At 38.7% G+C, this 22789-nt stretch overlaps 1 long non-coding RNA gene across 7 annotated transcripts in view; it reads right to left on the reverse strand.

Moving 5' to 3' along the window:
• Nucleotides 1–22789, reverse strand: part of LOC143684985 (uncharacterized) — a 106820-nt gene that overhangs the window by 45063 nt on the left and 38968 nt on the right. For 2 of the 7 annotated variants that reach the window (XR_013176310.1, XR_013176304.1), the window contains exons 2-7: nt 22671–22767; nt 20658–20794; nt 20098–20224; nt 17649–17762; nt 13693–13984; nt 13235–13396 (exon numbers count right to left, since the gene is read on the reverse strand). This is a non-coding gene — a long non-coding RNA (uncharacterized LOC143684985). Of the gene's footprint in view, nt 1–1771; nt 3080–10273; nt 11321–13234; nt 13397–13692; nt 13985–17648; nt 17763–20097; nt 20225–20657; nt 20795–22670; nt 22768–22789 lie in introns of those variants that run through there. The other 5 variants (XR_013176305.1, XR_013176306.1, XR_013176307.1 and 2 more) reach the window with 4 other exon arrangements.

A 22789-nucleotide genomic window follows, 5' to 3' on the forward strand; every position in this document is an offset into this window, starting at 1 on the left:
AGGCTTCAACCATTTATTCCTTAAAAAGCATTTCTTGAGGAGCAGCTAGGTGCCAGGCATAGAGGACAGAAAAAAGCAGGAGTGGGACTGGGGCCATTTTGGGAAACTCAGTTATCTGGAAAGCTTAGCCATTCAGAGAGATGCATTCAAGGTGCCCTTGGGAAAGTCCTTAGAGAGGACATTTATTAAAATGCCAAGGTTCTTGGAAAATCTAAACTATTCACACTTTCCTCATTGGCCAAATCAGGTCTATTTTATATGGAGTGGATTGACTACTTTTGTTTAAATGCAAGAAAAACATTTGACTATGATTCTTCCCATATAAAGGTTACCCACCCTTTGGGTATAAATTTAAAATGCACCTTCAGCTCCCTAGAACAGTAACTAGTTCCATCTCCCTACCCCATATTATTGACAGCCCCTTCCAACATGAGAAAGGGAAGATGCGCATAGCCCAAATACCCCTGAAGAATGGGAGAAAGATCAGCGGTGATGGTGGAGATATACAGAGAAGGTAGGCTTTTAAATGAGTATGATTGCTGAATCATTATATTGATATTTCTTCTGGTCTCCACTGTCTTAGAGCAGCTAGAAGTAAAAACCTAAAATTGTGGGATCGTGACCCATACTAAACTCTGAAATCTGTTCTACAACTAATTGTTGTGCTGTGCTTTGAAATTTATTGCTTTTTTGTATAAACGTTATTTTTCACAAAAAAAAGAAAACAAAGTCAGTTGTGACGATAAAAAAGTATTCCTTCTAGCCTCCTATGTTCTGGAGTAGCTAGAAGGAAAAGTCTAAGATGATGGTATGGTAGCCCATGACAAACTTTGGGGTCTGTCAAATTATTGCTTTTTTCTTTCTTTGCTTTATATATATGTTATATTATACAATTTTAAAAGTTTTAAAAAGGGTGCACGGGTGGTTCAGTAGTAGAATGCTCACCTTCCATGCAGGAGACCCAACTCTGATTCCTGGACCATGCACCAAAAACAAAACACCTTTCAGAAGCTGTAATAATTCCTTACAATAGCCAGGCAGACGTGTATTCGTACACTTAGAATACATGATATTATATGTTTCAAGTCATTAATGTAAGCCCCAAAGTGTTCAAGTTAAAACAAACAGATGACTTAGATCCAGGAAAAAATTGGTCGCTTTCTGACCAATATCTTTTACCATCTTGTTGGGATTCCAAAAAATAAATTCTAAACCAAGATTCTTGAACCCCACCACAGATCTACTAAGATAGAATCTCTGAAGATAAAATAATATAGATATCATTAAAATATTTTAAATAATATATTATTTTAAAAATCTCTTCAAGTTATCACAACATAGTCAGAACTTTTAGCTCTGAAACTCCATCATCTTCAATGTACCTAATGCTAAGTAAGTAAATAATTTCCCTGTAAATACTACTACCCAAATTCAATGAAAAGAAAATCCTTAATTTTCCAAATTAAAACTTAAAGACAAAAAATTTTAACAAGAGTAACTGAATTCATGTTTTTCATAATTTTGAGGTTTGCAGATTAGAAAAGTGAGGTAACTAAGCTAAAAAAATTTCAAACGCAATTATATTTTGGCTGCATCAACTTTATGTCATCATGCATGAACCCTGAGGGAATTAATAATAACAAAGTAACAGGGAACCTAAAACTTTTGTTGTGATAATAGAATATCAAATAGTTTGTCAGACTTTAGAAATAATGCCAAATCTCTGTTTTGTCTCTCTCTGTCTCTTCTCCATTCCCCTCTTTCCCTCAAGTTTATGTTCTGTTACGGTTTTCTGCTTTTGCAAACCCAGATATAATATCGGAATGAAAGAATGATCTGGAAGCCAGAAATAGTCCCATTAATAGGATTTAGGGACCCTGTTAAATGTACTGTGTTTGGGAGAGCAAGATTATGTGTAATTAAAACGTCTGGAGTTTATTTCAACCCCAGGAGACAGGCACAAAATATCTAACCATTAATAACAACGGTTAAATAACAATAAAATAATCTTAACTTCTTCTTGGATCCCAGAATTTTTTTTTTTAATACTGGATAGCTGTTGCTTTGAAAAAAAAAAAAGAACAATTTAAGTGACTGGAAGGCTATGCTTTTTATATCCAAAAGTTAACTTCCAAGCTGGAAGATAAAGTGGGTCCATACATTCTTTCCCAAGGGAAAAGTATCCCCTACTCTCCTTTTTCATCAGAAGGAGAGAGCTACCAATTTAGGAAGTTCTGATGACTGGGTAGTACCACCTGGTTTGGTGTAGGAAAAAGAATCCAGTCTGTCCCTTTCTTGCCCGGTATAAATTCTGTATAAGGTCTTCCTTACACACTTTTGGTGTGAGGGACAAATGAGTGAACCAGCAAATGGCTTCTATGCACAGAGGACTGTAGTAGGAGCTGTGGGAGATGGATATTTTAACACTAAAATAGCATGACTTCTGTCCTCAAGGAAATTAAAACCTAGCTAGGAAAAAAAGAAACCCTACAAACATCAGCTAGGGAATTGTATGCCATAATTCATGATTAAGTAATAAATTAATATCATAGTTGTTCAGAGAAGAAAAATTCAAATGAGAACAGTTGGGAAAGATATCATGGAATTTGTATAGTTGGGCTTTGAAGGATATCAGAACTGGTCTCTAGTGTATGTGCAAAGAAAAAGACTGTCACTCATGCATGGAATTACATGTGTCTAAAATCACCTTTATGGCTTTCTTTTCCCCACTTTTTATTTTTCTGTATTAATAAAATGGAAACTCTTTGCCCATGGCCGTGATTTAGGACGATGTATAAAATAAGTGCTGATTTAAGAAAGCTGATGTTCTTATTCCGTAGATAATATTCAATTCTTCCTAGGTTCCAAGAAACAGCATGGTTGAAATAGTACGTAGGAGAAAGGCACATGGACTTTTTCCGCTGGTTCTCTTTCAAGAACTTCCTTCATCTTTTCAGTTAGCAATCATATTTTCTCTTCTGCTTTACAAAGTTGGCCTTCCTTGGCTCTTTCTCCTTCTCTCTTATTCCTCCACTCTGCCATTTTGTTTGTTTTCCTCATATTCCAAAAGATCACATACCTACACAATTATAAAACCGAAACTAAGTCATATGATTCCTGCCTTTCAGTCTAAAGTTTTGATGAACTAAGAAATAAGTTCTCATCTGCCTTTTCATGCCCCTACCAGGGCCTCCGAGGACACTGCTGACTCATGTCTGGGCAGCTCTGAGGCCTGAAAGCATGTGTTCTGGTGCCTGAGCTCGTTCTTTTCAAAAGAAAACCCAAAACCCTTTGCTTTCCTTTAATGAATTATTCTAGTTTGTGCTGAGACCACAGCTCCTGGTTTATTTTCAGTTGTCTTTTTCCACAACTCTTTTTAGAAATAGAAATGGGAAATGCTTTCTAGCCCCTAGGAAGAAATATGCATGCATTCAAAAAGCAGTTTCATGCGACCTTAATAACCTGAGTTCTATTTCCCTTTCTGTACATGATGGATGAAATTACTTTGATTATGCTGGCTTTCCAATTATTCATTCATGCCAAGAAAGCTAGCCCTTGAAACCTAGTCACCTTGTTTATTTCTTTCCCACCTTGCCCTTCACAATCAGAAAATCAAAGAGCGCTAGAGCCGGAAGGAGCTTCCATGATCCCCAAAGGAAGGATTAAACTTAAAAGTCATGCATATTGATTGACCTGGGTTTTCTAAAATTAAACCTGAGTAACTATTTCAATACCAATTTTTAAGCTGTTAAAACTGATTCAGAGTTAGAGCTTTGAGTCATATGAAATGTTTGGTAAATATATAATATGGTTGCCAAAGGGTTTCTATTCAATATATCAGAAAAGATTTACTCCCATGTGTTCCCTTTATTCCTTAATCCAAATCAGTGGTTTTCAAATTGTATTATTTGGAACCTGAGGGTCTACCACCCATGGTGAAGGGAGACCAATTTGGGAGACTCTGGTCCTACTTTAACCAGAGATCCTACACTTTTTCTTATGGGATGGAATTTCAAGTACAATTTCATATAAGTAAGTATTTCTGCTACTACAAAAAAAAAAAAGGAAAACAAATATTTGAAAAAGAAATGAACTTAAAACAAAATATACACAAATAAAATACAAAGTGTCAACCAATAATCGTGTTTTTCTCACAGCCACACAGCTAATAATTTGTTCTAGACTCAGCACTGGGCTTGCCTTCTAGTGTGTAGGCACCACCTTTCACCAACAAGCACCAAGACTCGCTGCCATCTGCCCCAGGGGCCACCCCAAAGGTGATGAGCTTTTCTGGCTGCTTAGATACAGCTCTGCTAGTCTACTTTTAGTTTTGAACACTTATTCATTCAAAAAACACTTAATAAATGGCACAAAGATGAAGACTTGATACCTGGCCACAACAGATTATTAGTCTTGTGGGTAGACAGACAAGCTAGTAAATTAAGTTACCATAGGGAAAAACAGGATGACCATTATTTCATTGGTATATGCACAAGGTGTAGCAGGAACCCAGAAGATTCACATTCTTGAAAAGACAAGGAAGCCCTCACAGAAGCCCAGCAGCATTCCAGGTCAAAGCACAAAGTGTAAAGAGTGGGAGGGTGAGATATGTGGCTGACAGGCAAGCAAGTATCAGATTATGATGAGACATGCCACATAAAAGACTTCATAGTTTATTATGTAGGAAATAAATAGCCAATAAGCTATTTATCCAGCATTATTGAACAATGAGTGAATCCCTCATTTCCCCATTCATTTTGTTTTGTTTTGATTTTCCTTTAACCCATTCATGTACTCAACAACTATTTCTTGAGCACCAACACTGGCCAATCACTGGTCCAGCCATAAAGAAACTCTGAGGTCCTACAAATCCTCTGAAGGCCCCTCCCTACACATCTTTTTAGGATAAGGTATCCCCTAGATAGTTGCACCAGCTGCCCAGTCATTCCCTGAGCAAATGCTCTTCTCCATGACTGCATTTGACATCCGGTATAGGGATTTTCCACCAAGACTCAGCAATGGAATTTTTTTAACTGCAGAAATAGATAACAGAAGTAAGGAAAAGAGTTAAAAAGGAGGCTCTTGAAAACATTTAAAATAGCTGCTCAGCATTGAAAATCAGCTTAAGGGATGGCAAATGCAAATGTGAGCTCAGACAAGCCCAGCTCAGTTTTGCAAATCCTTTGGTAATGAAAATAGATCTGCACTTTAATTTTTCAAACCATAAACCTCCCTGAAGCAAGTAAGGAAAGAGGAAGCAGAAGGGAAGTGTTCTACAAAGAAAGTGGATTTTGCATTTGATGTTTTGATGGGAGTGAGTCAGGACAGAGCTCCTGAAAACTGAAATAGGCTCAGTCATGGCGGGCACCCCAGGCTCCTGTTCTCCACTGTCTGTTCCAGTTAGAAGCATCGCTTTCCGAAGTCATCGGCTGCCCAGGATCCTTCTCATCCTCCCACCCCACCCCCGATTACCACATCAAACCCTGCTCTCTGGAAAGGAGACAGTACATTCACATACACGAAGGTATAAATGATTGAGAACAGCTTTAAAATGCCATCTCTTCTATAGGGTATTTGCATTTTAACAGCATACAAGACCTCAAGTCAAAGGAATGCTCCTATAACTATGAAAATGGTTTGCAACAATTTTTTTTCACTGTTTCCCCAAAGACTCAAAAGTCACCTGGCAAAAAAGGAACTGCACTTGATTATTTAACAAGGAAGAACTAGAGATTCACAAACCACTGGTTCATACCTAGAGTACTTTGTTGGTATAAAAGTAAAATGAGGGGCAGTGCACCTGGCTTGGCTCCTACAGTGCACACTGGCCAGACGGTTCCCTCAGGACCCCTCAGATGGCTTCACAGTGAGTTTCGAGGTACCATATCTCCCTGGGGATCTTTTTCCCTCCATTCCAGAGGGAGGATTTCTAGCTACCCCTCTGCTGTCCCATGAGCCACGGCCTTGCCCTTTCCAACAAGATCTAGATCACAGCCTTGTTCTGGGATGGAGAGGAAGGTGATAGCTGCCCCTTATATCTACTAATCCGTATTCTTTAGTTTCTGTTTACTTCTCATTAGCTAATCCCCCGTCACACCAATCTCTGTTTACAAATTAATCATGCATTATATTAAACTTTCCCTGCTCAAATTAAATACATAAAATAAAATGAAGTGTTTTTCCTTTTGCCTTGATCTGGATAAGCTGTCAAATGCTGCTCTCCTACCCCTGCTCCCCATGTCGTGCCTTCCCCCCTTCTCTGTGGCACCAGCAGAAGACATTACTGCTTTTGCTAAATGATTCAGACAATGTCAGAATATCTACCTTTAAGGCATTTGTACATTTTCTGTCATACAAGGTCACCAAAAAGCACTGCCTCTAGTCAATAATTACATGTGTTGCCTTCCTCAAGTCTCATATACTGTAACAGTTTCAAACATCATAAATTTCAAAGGGGGTGGGCGAGTAGGGATACTATAACTTTCTGGGTCAGTTTCTAATCTTTCCTATGTTGCGGGAAATCCAAGAAAATGGTCAGTGGGGAAACAAAAGACTAAGTTTATCTGCCTAATAATTTGCTGAAGAAATAAGCAAGTGAAGAATACAAAAAAAAAAAAGGATCTTGGGGGTTGAAGAAAGTTGTGACAAAGAGATACTTAGAAAATGCTAGGCTCCAGGCCAGCTTCTGGAAAGAAGAGGCAGAGATCCTATTAAGTAAAATCGTAAGTTATAAATTAAATATTGCTTAACCTTCAATAGAATCAGGCAAAGTAGCAAAGATTGGAGTTACTTTCTTATAACTGTTGGAGTCAGTTTCTCTGAATGAGGCAAGGTCATGTGGGTTCTTGGCACATACAATAGCTAAGCCAAAGTTGTTCTAACAGTTTGATACATTTATCCTTTCAAACAACCCTATGAATGTGCCCCAAAGTTCTAGTTCTGGATCTGGGAGACAAGTTCCTACTGGTGATCATATTTAATTTTCATAAGCTAAGCATGAATACCTGTCATCCCTCTGAAAGACGTGCCTACTTTGCAACATCTGCACACATCAGTCAAGGATACACATTCACCATTCTCCTAGGTCAGCTTGTGCAACCTTTCTCTAAAGTTTTGATGGGTTCTGTCTTAGTTCCCTAGGGAAGCTGTAACACAGGACCACAAACTGGACAGTTTAGAACAACAAAAATTTGTCTCACAGCTCTGGAGACTAGAGGTCTGATATCTATAGGGGAGAATTCTGCCTTGTCTCTTCCTGGTTTCTGGTGGTTTGCCAGTAGTCTTTGGGTTTCAATCTCTGCCTCAGTTGTCACAAGGAGTTATCCCCTGTGTCTGTCTCTCTCTTTTTTCCCTTTCTTAAAAGGATATTGTCCATATTGAATTAAGGGCGCACTCTACACCAGTGTGACTCCATTTTAACTTAACCAGTTCCATTTGCAATGACCCTATTTCCAAATGAGGACACATTCACCAGTGCTGATTAAGATATCTTGCCCTTTGTGGGTTCCTTCAACATGTTCAGTGCTTTCTCAACCAACTGGTAAAGATTATCACTTCATACCAAATATTATCCTAAATGCAAACACTAGTGAATCATTCCCATATACGAAACCTTGCCATTGACTGACAGACTTAGTTCAAACCAGTACAATGAGCTTGTAGTGAATTAGTATAAACCCAATGCCACCAAAAGAAATACTGGAATTGGTCCCACCTACCTTGTTCTAGAGAGCAGATGGAGGTGAACCACACATCCTCTAGTGCCTTTTGCCTTTTATCCTTCCTTATTTGCTTCCTGGACTGGCACCCAAGCAGAAGTTCTGCCCATGACTTCCAATACAGAGGCAGGCCAGCCCCTCGCTGTTTTTACTCTGATCAGTACCCAGTATCCACGCAGTCTCAGCTTCAACCCAACATTAGAACTCTTAACCTGACTCCCTACTCTAGTCCATATCAGATCTTTCTGGATCATCCACAACATGTTGTTTTATTTGAACTGCCTCTGCTCTACCTTAAGAGTATATATACCCTCATAGCGCCATGCCAGGAAGTGACAATTTTCTTGTCCTACAGAATCCCATTAACACATGATCTTCCTCCCCCAAACACGGAGCCAGGCCATTATGATCAACTCCCTGCTTTGTTAATCATTTTTTTAAAAAAGCTCTCATTTCATGCCATCATTATGATTCATCTATTTCCCCAAATCCTCTTCACCAAAATAAATACATGGTTTATCCTGAGACTGTAACTACCAATCAGAGGAAATTATGGTAGCAGATAAAAATAGAATGCAGGGTAAGCTTTGAAATAAGTCAATGCACGTTATATGACCAACTCAAAGATCTCTGTAGCAAACCCTGATAACACACCATTACCCAATATCCTCCCTTGGTCCCTTCCAATATGGAATATGCAATGGCTAATTGTACTTTCCCAGGCTCTCCCACAGGTAGTGGTAGCCATGTCAGAGATCTGGCCAATGAGATATAGCAGAAGTCTGCTGAGGTAGAGGTCGTCCTGGGAAAATTTTAGGTTTTCCTGATTAAAGAGACAAATGTAGTTGGCCCAATTCCATTCCCTTTTTTTCTGCTTTGAAAATGGGTGCAATACCTGAAGCTAGAGAGACCATCTTGTGACTATGAGGCAGTAAGCATGAGAGAAAGCTTGTCTTGACAATGTCAAACTGCTGAGCCAATTATAGCAGCAGGCTGCCTCCCTCACTCTTTTATATTAGGAAAAGAAACCCTCATATATGTGAGCCACTATAAATGGAGTTTTCTGTTTCATGCAGGGAAAAAGCATTCCTAATTAAAATATCATGGCTATCAAATGTCTTTCCAGAGTTCCCTTTGGAAGATTCTTTGTCCCATATCCACTTTCCCATAACAGAGGCTTTATCTAATAATCTTTATTTTTCCATCCCTGCATGAAGCCACAAAGGAACAAATTTTTAGGCTTTGTGTGCTTATGGGTTTAGTAATATCAATCATTACCTAACATTATTTTAATAGTTATTATCAATGTAATATATTATTAATAAATACATTAAAATTATTTCAGTATGTTTAATTTTACTATATGTCATAAATACATTTTATTCAATAAAATTTGTCATATTTTAGATGCTATTTCTATTTTACTGACAATATATTATATTATCATATTATATATGAGTTGCCTATTATTATTTTCCTACACACAAGAATGACAGCAGTCCCTGGAACAGTGCCCCAAGTAGCCATGTAGTAAATATTTTTTGAATACATGAGTCTTATGAAAAATAAATAAAAACTGCTTGTATAAAATTTCAGGCAAAAAGAAAAATTACGAGTGTGTTATCAAGGGGTCAGTCTAAGTGACAACTTCATCTTGACATCCTACACAGACAACCCTTTAAATGATGGTAATTGGTTTTAAAAATAAATTACATTATTTTATTTAAATTTCCCATAGGCAATTAAACTATTGTTTTTGAAATGGGAGTCTCGGATGATAAATCACCTTAGTAGACTCTTGTCTTGGCCAGAATCCTTCTTAAGCACCATGTCTGGGGCACAGAGTCAGAAAACAAGGAGCTCTCTTCAGCCTGAGGGGTCAGGAGCAAGATGCTGACCCACGGTTTTGCCAGTTAATTTCTGAATCCCAGTCAGAGTTCATTCTACAACTAGTATCATCTAGAAACATGTCCTCTCAGTTTTCTTCTGTATTTTACAATTTAATTAAAACAGAAAATCTTCATGAAAAATTTTTTAAATCCTCTCTGCAGAAAAAAAGAAAAAGAAAAAGAGCACAGCGTAGCATGTAGTCTTTCTCAGGTCAAACAATTAATACTGAAAATCACACAAGTTTCTCTTGAGGGCTCTTCCCACCTCAGGAGAGTGAGCAGATTTTCTATCATTCATTCTGGCCCAACCCAGAGGTGATCCATGGAGGGAGGATCAGGGTTCATGCACCAGAGAAGAATTCTTCATGGCCAAATCAGTGATGGGACCCACCTGCTAGGGCAGGACTCACTTAAGCTATCACTTTTGCCCACATGTGCCCAAAAGGGTATTGCTGACCACTTGCCAGAAGCTGGAAGGCTGCACTCAGCGTGCACAGGAAAAGCAGAGCCCAGCTCTGAGCAGACTCGCCCACCACCTGGAAGGACAGCCCCTACTGCAGATTCCACTGCAGACCTCTGCCCAACAAACTCGCAGGCCAGGCGCCAGCCAACCCAACCCCAAAGGCAGAAAGGCATTCTCCAGGGCTACGGAGTTCAAGGCCTTAGGTTAGTTACCTATTGCTACCTAACAAATTACTACAGTATTAGCAGCTAAAAACAATGCACATTTATAATGTCATGGCTTACAAAACTGGGTCTGCTACTTAAAGAGCTCTCATGAGACTTCAGTCAATCATCAGCCAGGATTGAGAAGTCTTACCTAAAGATTGACTGGGGGTGAAGTCTGGCTCCAAGTTCCAAGGGTGGTTGGCAGGATCCAGCAATCTGTAGGCTGCTGGAATGAGGGTCTCAGCCCCTGAATGGTTATCAGCCAGAGACCACCTTCACATCCTTGCCACATGGCCTTTCCATAGAGCAGCTCAGAACATGGCAACTTCATCAAAGTGAGCAAGGGATAGTTGCTTGTGGTAGTTAGATTAAGTTGCCAACTTGGCCAGGTGAAGGCACCTAGTTCTGTTGCTGTGGACATGAGCCAATGGTAGGTGAATCTCATCTGTTGCTAATTAACATCTGCAGTCGGCTAGGAGGCGTGTCTGCTGCAATGAGTGACATTTGACTTAATTGACTTGTGCTTAAATGGGAGAATGCAACGTAGCACAGCCTAAGCAGCTCGGCATTCCTCATCTCAGCACTAGCAGCTCAGCCCAGGCCTTGGGAGATGCAGAAAGAAGTCACCCCGGGGAAAGTTGTTCGAACCCAGGGGCCTGGAGAGAAGACCAGCAGAGACCATCCTGTGCCTTCCACGTAAGAAAGAACCTCAGTGGAAAGTTAGCTGCCTTTCCTCTGAAGAACCAACAAAATAAATCCCGTTTTATTAAAAGCCAATCCGTCTCTGTTGTGTTGCATTCCAGCAGCTAGCAAACTAGAACATTGCTCAAGCCAAATGCCTTCTTTTCAGGCTTCAATCTTCTCCATCCTCCTTTCCGCCATGTTCAGTAAGTATGGATAAGGCTGAAGTGTCTCTCAAATCTATTCCTTCTTCTCTGCTCCAAATGCTATAAGTCAGGCCACCATCTTCTCTCTACAGAACTCTCACAACAGCTTCCTAATCGTTCTCTCTGGCCAAGTGGTGTCCTGGTAAAGGTTCAACAACTGGCTCTCCAGGAAAAAAAAAATGGAAAAAACAAAAGACCTGATTTGTTCATTTCCGTGGTATAGATACTCACATCTTAATTTTAAATTACCAAAGTGACACAGAAGAGATGCTCAGTAGTAAACCAATATATAGTGTTTCCACCAGACACAGGAGTTGTAAATAACTTCAGGAGTGTTGATGATAATAAAATGTAGTATGATAATTAGAAAGTAGTAAGCTTTAAGTATTTGTCTTTGTTTTAACATAGTTTAATTTTATCCTTATATAATTTAATGTTTAATTAAAATGCCTATGTATAACAACCTGCTCACAAAATTCCTGAAAGCTTAACAATCAGCTTTTGCAAGTTGAAAGGCACCCACTGTCCTAACACTAGTCTCTGCACTCAAGTTGTTCCCCCAAGCACAGACACTTCCACATAAATCTGAACACATCACTGTCCCTGCTCCTTTCGATGGTTTCTCATGATCCAAAACCCTTCACCCATGCATACACCCTCCAACTGCCCTTAGGTCACAATCAAACACGAATGACAGTAATAACAGTAACAAAACACAACGGGTATGGGCCTTACTTTGTGTCAAGAACTTCACTTTCATCATATAATTTAATCTTTACAACATTCACATAAGCTAGCTACTTCCATTGTCCCAATTTTACAGTGAAGAGTAACTTCAGTTTCCACTTATAGTAAGTAATAGAGCTAGTCTTATTCTAAAACCTAGATTCTTAGAACTAAGTAGTCTTACCAACAATTCAGCATTCCCTAAATGTACTATATTGTTTCCTGTCTTCTTCCCATTTATGCATGTTACTTCCTCTGCCTGGAGTGCCACCTCACCACTGACCTCAGCATGGCCCTCCTCCTTCCTTATCAACCTAATGAGCTGGTGCTATGAATACTTAGTTCAATGGTGCCCTAACCTGGGAGGTACACATGACTTAGAGACTCGAGAGTGTACAACCAATACTGAGGTTAAGTAACACCAGGATTAGTGCTGATTGGGCACAATAAGTTTTTATCAGAAAAGAAAAAAATGTTTCAAGTGCAAAGGCATGAAAGAAATAACTAAGGTGTCCTAGGGCTGAAAATGGTTCAAATGTATTCAAGTTAAAATGGGATGTGGCTGGCTGTCCTTTCTTAAACTACCAAGTTCTCTAGGGAAAAAAAAAAGAAAGAAAGAAATGAAAACAGGAAGACATGAAAAGAAAGAGCAAATGAGAGAAGGAAAGAGAGAAGGACTCCTAATACCTCACAAAGCTAAGAACTTATAGGCAGGATCTGGGAGCAGCTTCTTAGAGAAAGAGAGAAGCCCACCCACTTAAAAGATGCTGGGGGCCTGTCATCCTTCCCCTACTTCTGGTCTGTATTAGTTAAGGTTCTCTAGAGAAACAGAATCAACAGGGAACACTTGCAAATATAAAATTTATGAAAGTGTCTCACGTGACCGTAGGAACGCAGAGTCCAAAATCCACAGGGCAGGCTGTGAAGCCGACGACTCCGATGGAGGGTCTGGATGAACTCCGCAGGAGAGGCTCACCAGCCGAAGCAGGAATGGGGCCTGTCTCCTCTGAGTCCTCCTTAAAAGGCTTCCCATGATTAGGTTTAGCATCACTAATTGCAGAAGACACTCCCCTTTGGCTGATTACAAATGGAATCAGCTGTGGATGTAGCTGATGTGATCATGACCTAATCCTGTGAAATGTCCTCATTGAAACAGACAGGCCAGTGCTTGCCCAATCAGATGAACAGGTACCACAACTTGGCCAAGTTGACACCTGTCCCTAACCATGACATGGTCCATGGCTCAAAGTCCCAGAACCTCTGCCACATGGACACGGGGAGCCGGTTTTTACATGCCCTTAATGGCATATAGAAACCTAAGGAAGTTTGGAATACTATCGCCCACCTGCTCCTTCCAAATCTTCCTCCATCCATTCTGAGATAGCAAATTCCAGAAAACACAATAGGAACTGAGGGAGGAGAATGCAAGTTGTGCCGCTGCCGTTAATCTGGGAGATTTGATCCACATATGTAAAGGAGGTGGGTAAGGCCAGAGATAGGAAGGTTCCTGGAGTAAAAGGAAAAATGGAGACTTCAGATTCCTTCGTTTCTCTACTTCCTCTCTTTAGTACATCAAGAAACAAGGCACTGAGGGTAAAATGGTTCCATGTCAGTATATATACAATATGCATCCATTTTGTTTTAGCCCTAAACTCTGTATGGGTTAACATAAATATATATTTTTAAATGCCTATAAGAGCCTATCTTAAACTTTTATTAGATATTTTTGGGAAGAAAAAAATTTTTTCTCTTCTTATTCTTGTACTCTGCACTGTTTGAAATTTTATCCAGCGAGTGTACCACCTGACTGGTTTAGTTGTCTTAGTAGGCCTTGCTCACAGGTCAGCTGTGGCCGGTTTTCCCTCGTCTTTCTCCTGGATAATTCGATGCATGCGGCACGGGGCTCCCCACGCCCAGCACCCTGTCTGACACACAGCAGGCTCCAGTTTGTAATCAAATGAGTGAATCAACCAATCAAGCGAACAATAGAGGAGCAAGACGCTGTTAGGCTTCCCAAATTCCCTGGTTATGTTATCCACACCACAGCTGACTTCAAAGCCTGTAGTCTCCCAATCAAGCGAAACCCAAGAGTTTCCTGGAAGAAGCAATATAGAACTATGGTTAGGAACATGGGTTCAAATCCCAACTCCACCACTTTCCTGCTGGCCACCCTGGGCAGGTCATTTAACCTCCCTGTGACTCAGCTTCCTCTTCTGTGAGATAGCTAATAACATTTCCTACTAAATAGAGCTACTGTGAAGACGAAGTGAGTTAATGCATGTGTTGGCTATTACCATTACTAGTATTATCAAAAGTCATTTCTAGAGAACAGGGAAGAAAATTAAAATTATCAAGGCCTCAAGGCCTTGCCATTAAAGGACCCCACCTTGTGGTGTCCAGCAGGAGGAAAAGCACGCACTACACCTTTATACTGTCCTCACGTTGGTATTTCCAAATACTCAGTCCAGGATATATCCACCCCTAACTGCTGATGTTAGACTGAGTAACACCCCCTGGCCCTCCCTCCTCTCTACCCCCAGCTCCCTGGTCCTGAAGCCTCTGCACAGAAGTCTCTTGAGCCTTACCAAACCTGAACATAATCTTATTTCAAATCATGGGGGAAATTTGAGAGGACTTGGATCTTTTCTGCCATTACCCCCTCCCCCCCACCCCACTGGGCCCCCCACCCCGACCCCACCCTCATTCTAGTAACTGAAGAAAAAAAGTACAGGCTTTCCTCTATTAAAAAAAGATTCCAGGACACTAGACAATTGACTGAAGTCTCATGAAGAAATAAAAATCTCCAGGAAAGATAATGACATGGGTGAATATAAATGCCAATGGTACTGTATTTTTTCTTCGTGAATTCACTTTTAACTTCTTACAGGATCTAAAAGGTAAATTCATAAAATGTAATGAAAAATCAATAGTTTGAACCTCATAATGCGTAAATATGTACTTTGTGACAAGAACTATATAAAAGTAGGGGGACAGAAGGGTACGGAACATAGTTTATGTATGCTACTGAAGTTGTTAAATTGCTAGCAAAGCAAAAGAGGTTGCTAGAGATTTAGGATGTTAAATGTAAGCTCCATAATAACCACAAAGGAAATATCAGAGAATATGCAAACTCGCAGAGGCAGAAAGGAGAGTACAGGTTACCAGGTGTAGGGGTAGGGTAAATGGGGAGTTAATACAAAACGAGTGTAGAGTTCTGTTCAGGATGAAGGGAAAGTTCTAGTGATGGATAGTGAGGAGCTGCTGCAGCATTGTGAGTGTGGTTAATCCCACTGAATGGGACACTTGGGAGGGCTGGGATGGGATGACTGACGTTGTATGTATAGTTCCACGATTAAAAAAAAAATGGAAAGAGGAACTAAAGAGAGAATGGCAATAAAAGAAATATGCAATATTGAGTGGGAACTAAGAATGGAGGAGAAAAGGCTCAAAAAGACATTATTGGAATACATAAGAAAAAATTAGAATATATAATGTAAGCTTTATATCAATATTACATTTCTTGAACTTGATAACTGCACTTATGGTATTGCATGAGTGAATGTCCTTGCTCATAGTAAATGGACATGGAAGTATCATGCATTTAAGGATTATGATGTGTGCAACCTGCTCTCAAATGTTCAGAAGATAGATAGATGGATAGATAGACAGACAGACAGAATGATTTGGGAAAGATGGCAAAATGTAATAGACTTGGATATGTGGGGGGGATGCAGAATTTTGGAATTCTCTGCATGGAGTTTGTATTATTCTTGTTGAAACCTTCCTGTAAATCTGAAATTATTTCAAAATAAAAAGCTAAAAAAAAAAAAAAAAAAAAAGACATGTTCCCTTTCCAGAGAAGGCACAAATGCATACAGACAGGAAATAGTAAATCGCTGTCTGGCACCAACTGAAATTTTCATTCAATCCCCACCCTAGAAAGAGGGGATTCAGAAAAGCAAAAGACATAGAGTAACTTTTCACAAGGTGTCGTGTAATGTCCACTTGATCCCATACCAAGCCCCCAAATGGCTTCTATATTCTGGCTATGCCATAGGAGGCGCCTCTTCCCATCTGCAGCCTGAAGAGCTCGATGAAACCTAAACAAGATTTGTGATGGTAAGTTTTATGTGACACCTTGGCTAGGCTACAGTACCTGGTTATTTCATCAAACACTAATCTAGATGTTGCTCTCAAGGTATTTTTTGATGCGGCTAACAATAACAATCAGTTGACTTTAAGTAAAGGAGATGAATTTCTATAATGTGATAAGCCTCATCCAATCAATTATAAGGTCTTACGAGCAAAGACTGAGGTTTCCTGAGAAGAAGAAATTCTGCCTCAAGAATACAGCATCAACTCTTGCCTAAGTTTGCAGCCTATTGACCTGCCCTGCAGACTGAACTTGCCAGCCTCCACAACCATGTCAACCAATTCCTTAAACTAGATCTCTTACTATTTTATAGATTTACACAAACACACACACACACATACACACATATATGCACATACGTATGTATTCTATTGATTCTGTGTCTCTAGAGAACCCTAACTGATATGGGGTGGGTTCAGTGGTAAAAATCCACTTTTCATTTTGGAAACTCACAGAGGCTCTTCTCCTTTTGCTCAAAAGCAAAATAATGATTTCTTGGATTTCTCAAGAGGCTCAGAAAGCCTTCTTAGGGGCAGCATAAAGAAGGCAGACTAACCCAGGACATAGCAAAGGGGAATGACTAGAGGCATCACTGTGGATAAAGAATGCTGGACACTGCACCTAGGTGGAAAATGGAAATCTGGGTGTCCTGAGGGAATCTTGGGCTGTCCCCATCCGAATGGTCCCCTGAGTCAGAAGAAAATTTTTCAATAATTGTGCTGGGGGAGAGTGGGCCACATCTTCAGACTGTGGGAAACCCCTTTCTGCTCTCACATCTCAAGTTAGAGAGAAAGCTTCGGGCAGAATTCAAGTCTCCTGGTGCCCCAGCCCATCTCCAGGTTGCGAAATAGCTTGGAAAACCTATCTTTCTGGGTTTCAGAGACTCTCCCCACAGTTCTGAACCACTGGGGTTCACCACCTAACCTGCCACCAGACACATGCCTAAGGGAGGAAATACTAATAATATCCTTTTCTTCAACATATTTCCGGTAAAATTTTGATTACCAAACTGGGGTGAAATCTGAGATCAGAGTACAGGTTGTGTCAAATGCTCTTCTAGGAGATATGGGCCAAAGGACCTCTAAGTTTTGGGGGGGGTTTTGGTTCCAGGTCATGATTTCTGGTAACATAATTTGACCCATGAATTTTATTCCATTTAGACAGACTTTTTTGATAACAGAAACAAGGCTGAGCAATAAGAGGGGAGGCAGGGTAACTTACAGACCCTCGGTGAGTACATCTCAGGCAGATTTGAAGCTGACAAACCGTGTGAGTGTGTGTGACCATGAAAACTTCGAATTAGCTGCCAGAGTAAGTGCCTTAAAACCAAGAAACATTTTTAAATGCTTTTATTCTGAATATTTATTCATAGGTCAAGTCTCACATTTCATTCCATTAATGCATTCATATCGCACCTGTTTTCCTCTCCCTTAGGTGCTTTACATATCCAAATGAACAAATACTGATTCACTCCAGGTTCCTGCACTGTCTCTTAACTCTCAGCCTCTGATACTCTTTCTCTTCTCATACACTGCTCCAGATCCAGCTCTCTTGTCCTTTCTCAATCCCCGACTCACAGTCCCTCGTTTCCCATTGTCAGCCTTACCTGGGTGTCTCCTTTTGTTTTGCCCAAAAAAAGACGTCAAGTTGGAGGTAATTTTTCTCCAAGTTAAAATCCAGGGATAAGAAAAGGCTTTACCAACCCAATCTCAGCTTGGTTCTAAGAGAAAGAAGTAAAAACAGATTGTTAATCCTGAGTGTGGCTTTTGTCTCAAAATCCTCTGAACAATCCATTGTCAGTGAACCAAACTCAACAGAATAGCCTGACTTGTTAAAACAAACAAACAAACAAACCATCAAAAACCTTCTTATTTAGATAACAATCTAATCAGAAGGTAAATTACACTGAACAAGGGGGCACAGAGACTTGACAACAATCACTAAAAGTGAAGGCTATAGTTAGAAACCTGACGTAATTCAACTTCTACTGAAAGTATTTCTCTACTAGAAAAGTAACCCCATAGGAAAGCTCTAGAATTATGGCATGGTAATTATTTTTGTAAAGTTTTGATTGACCTATAAATATAGCAATGTGCACAAATTTTAAGTGTACGCCTTATAAAGTTTTAAAAACAGAGCACCCTTGTGTAACTAGCACCCAGATCAACATATAAAATGTTACCAGAATCCCAGAAGACTCCTTCATGACCCCTCCAAGTCAGTAATGCTGCCAAATGTAACTTTTGACTCCTATCATAATAGATTCATTTTGCCTATTTTTTAACTTTACATAAGTGGAACGATACCACATGCACTCTTTTATGTCTGGCTTGTTTTGCTCAGATATGTGTATGAGATGAAACTGTGTTGCAATGTGTATCATTAACTCATCTCTTTTCATTGCTGCATAGTATTCCATTATATGAATATACTGCAATTTATTTATCCATTCTACTACTTATGGACATTTGAGTTGCTTACAATTTTTTGACAATTATGAATAATGCTGCTATACACGTTCTTGTACATCTCTTTCAGTGTATACATTGATGAATGTCTTTTTGGTTTATACCTAGGAATGGAATCACTGCATCACAGAGTATGTATATCTTCAGCTGTAGAAGACATTGCCAGTTTATCAAATTGATTATACCAATTTATGTGCCCACCAACGATACATGTGGGTTCCAGTTCTCTACATTCTCTGCAACACCAAATATCATCAATCGCAAAACTTTTGGGCATTCTAATGCATGGTTAGTGATAGCTCATTGTGACACTTAATTTGTATTTCCCTAATGGCTATCAATGTTGAACATTTTTATATGCTTATTGACTAGATAATACCTTTCGAAAAGTGCCAATTTGAACCTTTTGTTCATTTTAATAGGGTTGTTTCTTTTTCTTATTGATTTGTAAGAATTTTTGAAATAAATTCTAGTCCTTTTTAAATGAATGTCAGTCCTCTGATATATGTAATGTGAATATCTTCTGTTTAATGTAAGTATCTTCCTCTGTTCCTCCTTTCTCTGTTGCTTACCAATTTCATTTTTCTTAATGGTTTTACTAGGAAGGGAAAAGATTTTTAATTTCAATGAAGTCAGTTTAGTAGTTGTTCATTTTATAAGTAGCTCCTTTCATGTCCTGTTTAAGAAATTGTCGCTTTCTTTGTTGCTTTGATATATTCTCCAATGTTATCATCTAGAAAATTTATTTAAGTCTATGGTCCACTGAGAATTGATTTTTGTGTATGGTCTGAGGTAGGAGACAAGGTTCATTATATTTTCCATGTGCATATCCAATTCATTCAGTACCATTTTATTGAAGAAGGAAAAACATCCTCTGTCACTGTACTGCGGTGGCAACTTTGTCATAAATCTGGTGGCGAGAAATGTATGTGGGTCTGCCTCTGGACTTTTTATTCTTTTGTGAGGTCAGTTTATCTATTCTTAGGCCAACAAAATAGTTTTAATTACTGTGGTTTTAAAATAAGATTGCTATCTGGCAATGTACAGACTCCAACGTTTTTCTTCATTAAGCGTTTCTTCCTTATTCTTAACTCTTTGTATTTACATATGAATTTTAGAATCAATTTGTCAATTTTCAGAACAAAACAGTGCTAGAATTTTTAATAAGACTGCACTGCATCTATAGATCAGTTTTGGGAGAACTGCCGTCTTCTCAATGTTGAGCTTTCCATTCCATGAACATTTTATAGTTCTCCATTAAATAGGTCTTTAATTTTGCACAAAAATATTTTATAGTTTTCTGTGGAGTGGTTTTATATATATTGTATTATATTTTTTCCTAACTAGTATTTCTGATGCTGGCACAAGTGGCATCTTTTGTAAATTCTGTTTTCTAGTTCAGTAGAACTGATATATATTTATAAACTTGATTTTTTGTAGATTGACATTGTTGTATACAGTAGCCTTTCTATATTAACTATTACTAATTCTAGCAGTTCATTTGTAGATTCTTGAGGAATTTCTCAGTGTACAATCCTGTCACCTACAAACAATAACAGTTTTATTTCTTCTTTTATAATACTTAACGCCTTTTGCTTCATTTTCTTGTTTCATTGCTCTGGCCAGGATTTCCAACACAATGATGAATAAAAGTGGCAATAGCAGACATCCTTGCCTCATTCTTGATATCAGGAACAGATCTCCACTATTAAACCTTTAAGAGAGATTTTACTGTCAGTTTTTTGTAACTGTCATTTATAACATTAAAAAAAATTACTTTCCATTCATAGTTTGGCTGAGGATCTTTTCATGAGTTGATGTTAAATTTTATCAAATGATGTTTTTTAATCTATTGAAATGATCATATAATTTTTTTCTCTGTTATCCTGTTAAATTTTTTACTTAATTCCACCATATTCAGAGAACAAACTCTGCATGATTTTGATTTTTTGAAATTTGTGGAGACATTCTTTGTGGCCCAATATATAGCTTATTTTGGAAATCTTGCACATGCACTTGGGAAAAAAAGTGTATCTCTGCAGTTAGTACAGTCCATATATGTAGTTAGATAAATTTTGTTGATCATGTTGTCCTAATTTTCTATGTGCTTTTCAATTTTTGTCAGCTTAAATTTAACATTATTTTACCTTCCTTTTGAATTGATCCTGTTAATATCGTGAAATATCCTCTGAGGCATTTTCGTTGCTGTTGTCACAGCTGGAGGGTGTCACAGGCAGTGCTGCTGGCATCTAGTGGTTAGGGGACAGGGATGCTGCTGAGCATCCTGCAATGCACAAGACAACTCCCCACAACAAGAATTCCTCAGCCCAAAATAACAATAGTGCCGAGGCTGAGAAACCCCAATCTATAGTCATATTTCTGGCCTTAAAATCTTCTTTATCTAACATTAATATCAGATTACTTTTAGTTGGTAATGTATGCTATATCTTTTTTTTTTTAACTTTTTTTATTGTATAGTATAACATATATACAAAGCAAAGAAATAAAAAAAGCAATAGTTTTCAAAGCATTTAACAAGTAGTTACAGGACAGATCCCAGAGTTTGTCAATAGCTACCATACGATCCTCTCAGATTTTTCCTTCTAGCTGCTCCAGAATATAGGAAGCTAGAAGGCTTAAATATTTTTTTTATCACAATCGGCTTTTTTTCCTTCTTTTATTGTGAAAAATAACATATATACAAAATAGCTATAAATTTCAAAGCACAGCACTACAATTAGTTGTAGAACATATTTCAGAGTTTGACATGGGTTACAATTCCACAATTTTAGGTTTTTACTTCTGGCTGCTCTAAAATACTGGAGACTAAAAGAGATATCAATTTAATGATTCAGCATTCCTATTCATTTGTTAAGTCCTATCTTCTATGCATAATTCCACCATCACCTTTGATCTTTCCATCTCTCTCTTTAGGAGGGTTTGGGCTATGGCCATTCAAAATTTTTCATATTGGAAGGGTCTGTCACTAATATGGGGTAGGGAAACGGAACTATCTGATGTTCTGGAGAGGCTGGGCTAGGTTTCAGGATTTATCTGGACCAGAGACCCATCTGGAGGTTGTAGGTTTCTGGAAAGTTACACTAGTGCATGGAACCCTTGTGGAATCTTATACATTGCTCTGGGTGTTCTTTAGGATTGGCTGGAATGGTCCTGGTTGGGGGCTGGCAGGTTATGCTAGGTAGTAATGTCTAAATGAAGCTTGCATAAGACTGACCTCCAGAGTAGCCTCTCTACTCTATTTGAACTCTCTCTGCCACTGATACTTTATTAGCTATACTTCTTTTCCCCCTTTTTGTGAGGATGGAATTGTTGATCCCAAGGTGCCAGGTCTGGATTCATCCCTGGAAGTCATCTCCCATGTCGCCAGGGAGACTTTCACCCCTGGATGTCATGTCCATGTAGGGATGTAGGGGGAAGGGCAATATTTCATTTGCAGAGTTGGGCTTAGAGAGAGTGAGGCCACATCTGAGCAACAAAAGAGGTCCTCTAGAAGTAACTATAAGGCATGCCTATAGGTAGTCTAAGCTTCTCTGCTACCTACATACACTTTATAAGAGTATGTATGATGTACATTTTTATCTTTTTACTTTCAACTTTTTGCATCTTAATATTTAAAATACATCTTTTTTAGGCAGAATACACCTGGATTTGGATTTTGTCTTTTTATCCATTCTGAGAATATCTTACTTTACTTGGAGAACTTAGTCTATTCATGTTCTATGTAAATATCTATAATTTGGGTTCAAATCTATTTCCCTATTTGTTTTATTTTGATCCTACCTATTCTTTGTTCTTTTTTCCTTGTCTCTTGCCTTCACTGTAATAAGTTCAAGTATTTTTTTCACTTTTATTCCCTCCCCACTAGCTTGTTAGATATGCACTACTTGTTATTATTTTGTGGTTGCCTTAGAGATTGTAACATGCATTCATACCTTGTTATAGTTTGACACAAATTAATTCTTTTGCCACTTCTCAGAAAACACAAGGACCTTTGACAAACTAATTCACATAGTCCCACATTCACACTTTTTGTATTATTGTTATCATATAATTATAGTCTACAAATATTTTAAACCTCAAGGACATTATTCTTGTTGCTTTATACAGGCATTATTGACTTCTATTTTTCACATACTTACCCTTGCTCCTATTCCTTCCTGTTTCCACACATCCCCTTGGGATCATTTTCCTTCTGCCTGAAGAATTTCCTTTGCTATTTCTTTTAGCGTTTCTCTGCTGGAGATGAATTTTCTTTTCA

The sequence above is a fragment of the Tamandua tetradactyla genome, chromosome 5 (genome assembly GCF_023851605.1).
Source record: "Tamandua tetradactyla isolate mTamTet1 chromosome 5, mTamTet1.pri, whole genome shotgun sequence".
Taxonomy (NCBI): Eukaryota; Metazoa; Chordata; class Mammalia; order Pilosa; family Myrmecophagidae; genus Tamandua; species Tamandua tetradactyla.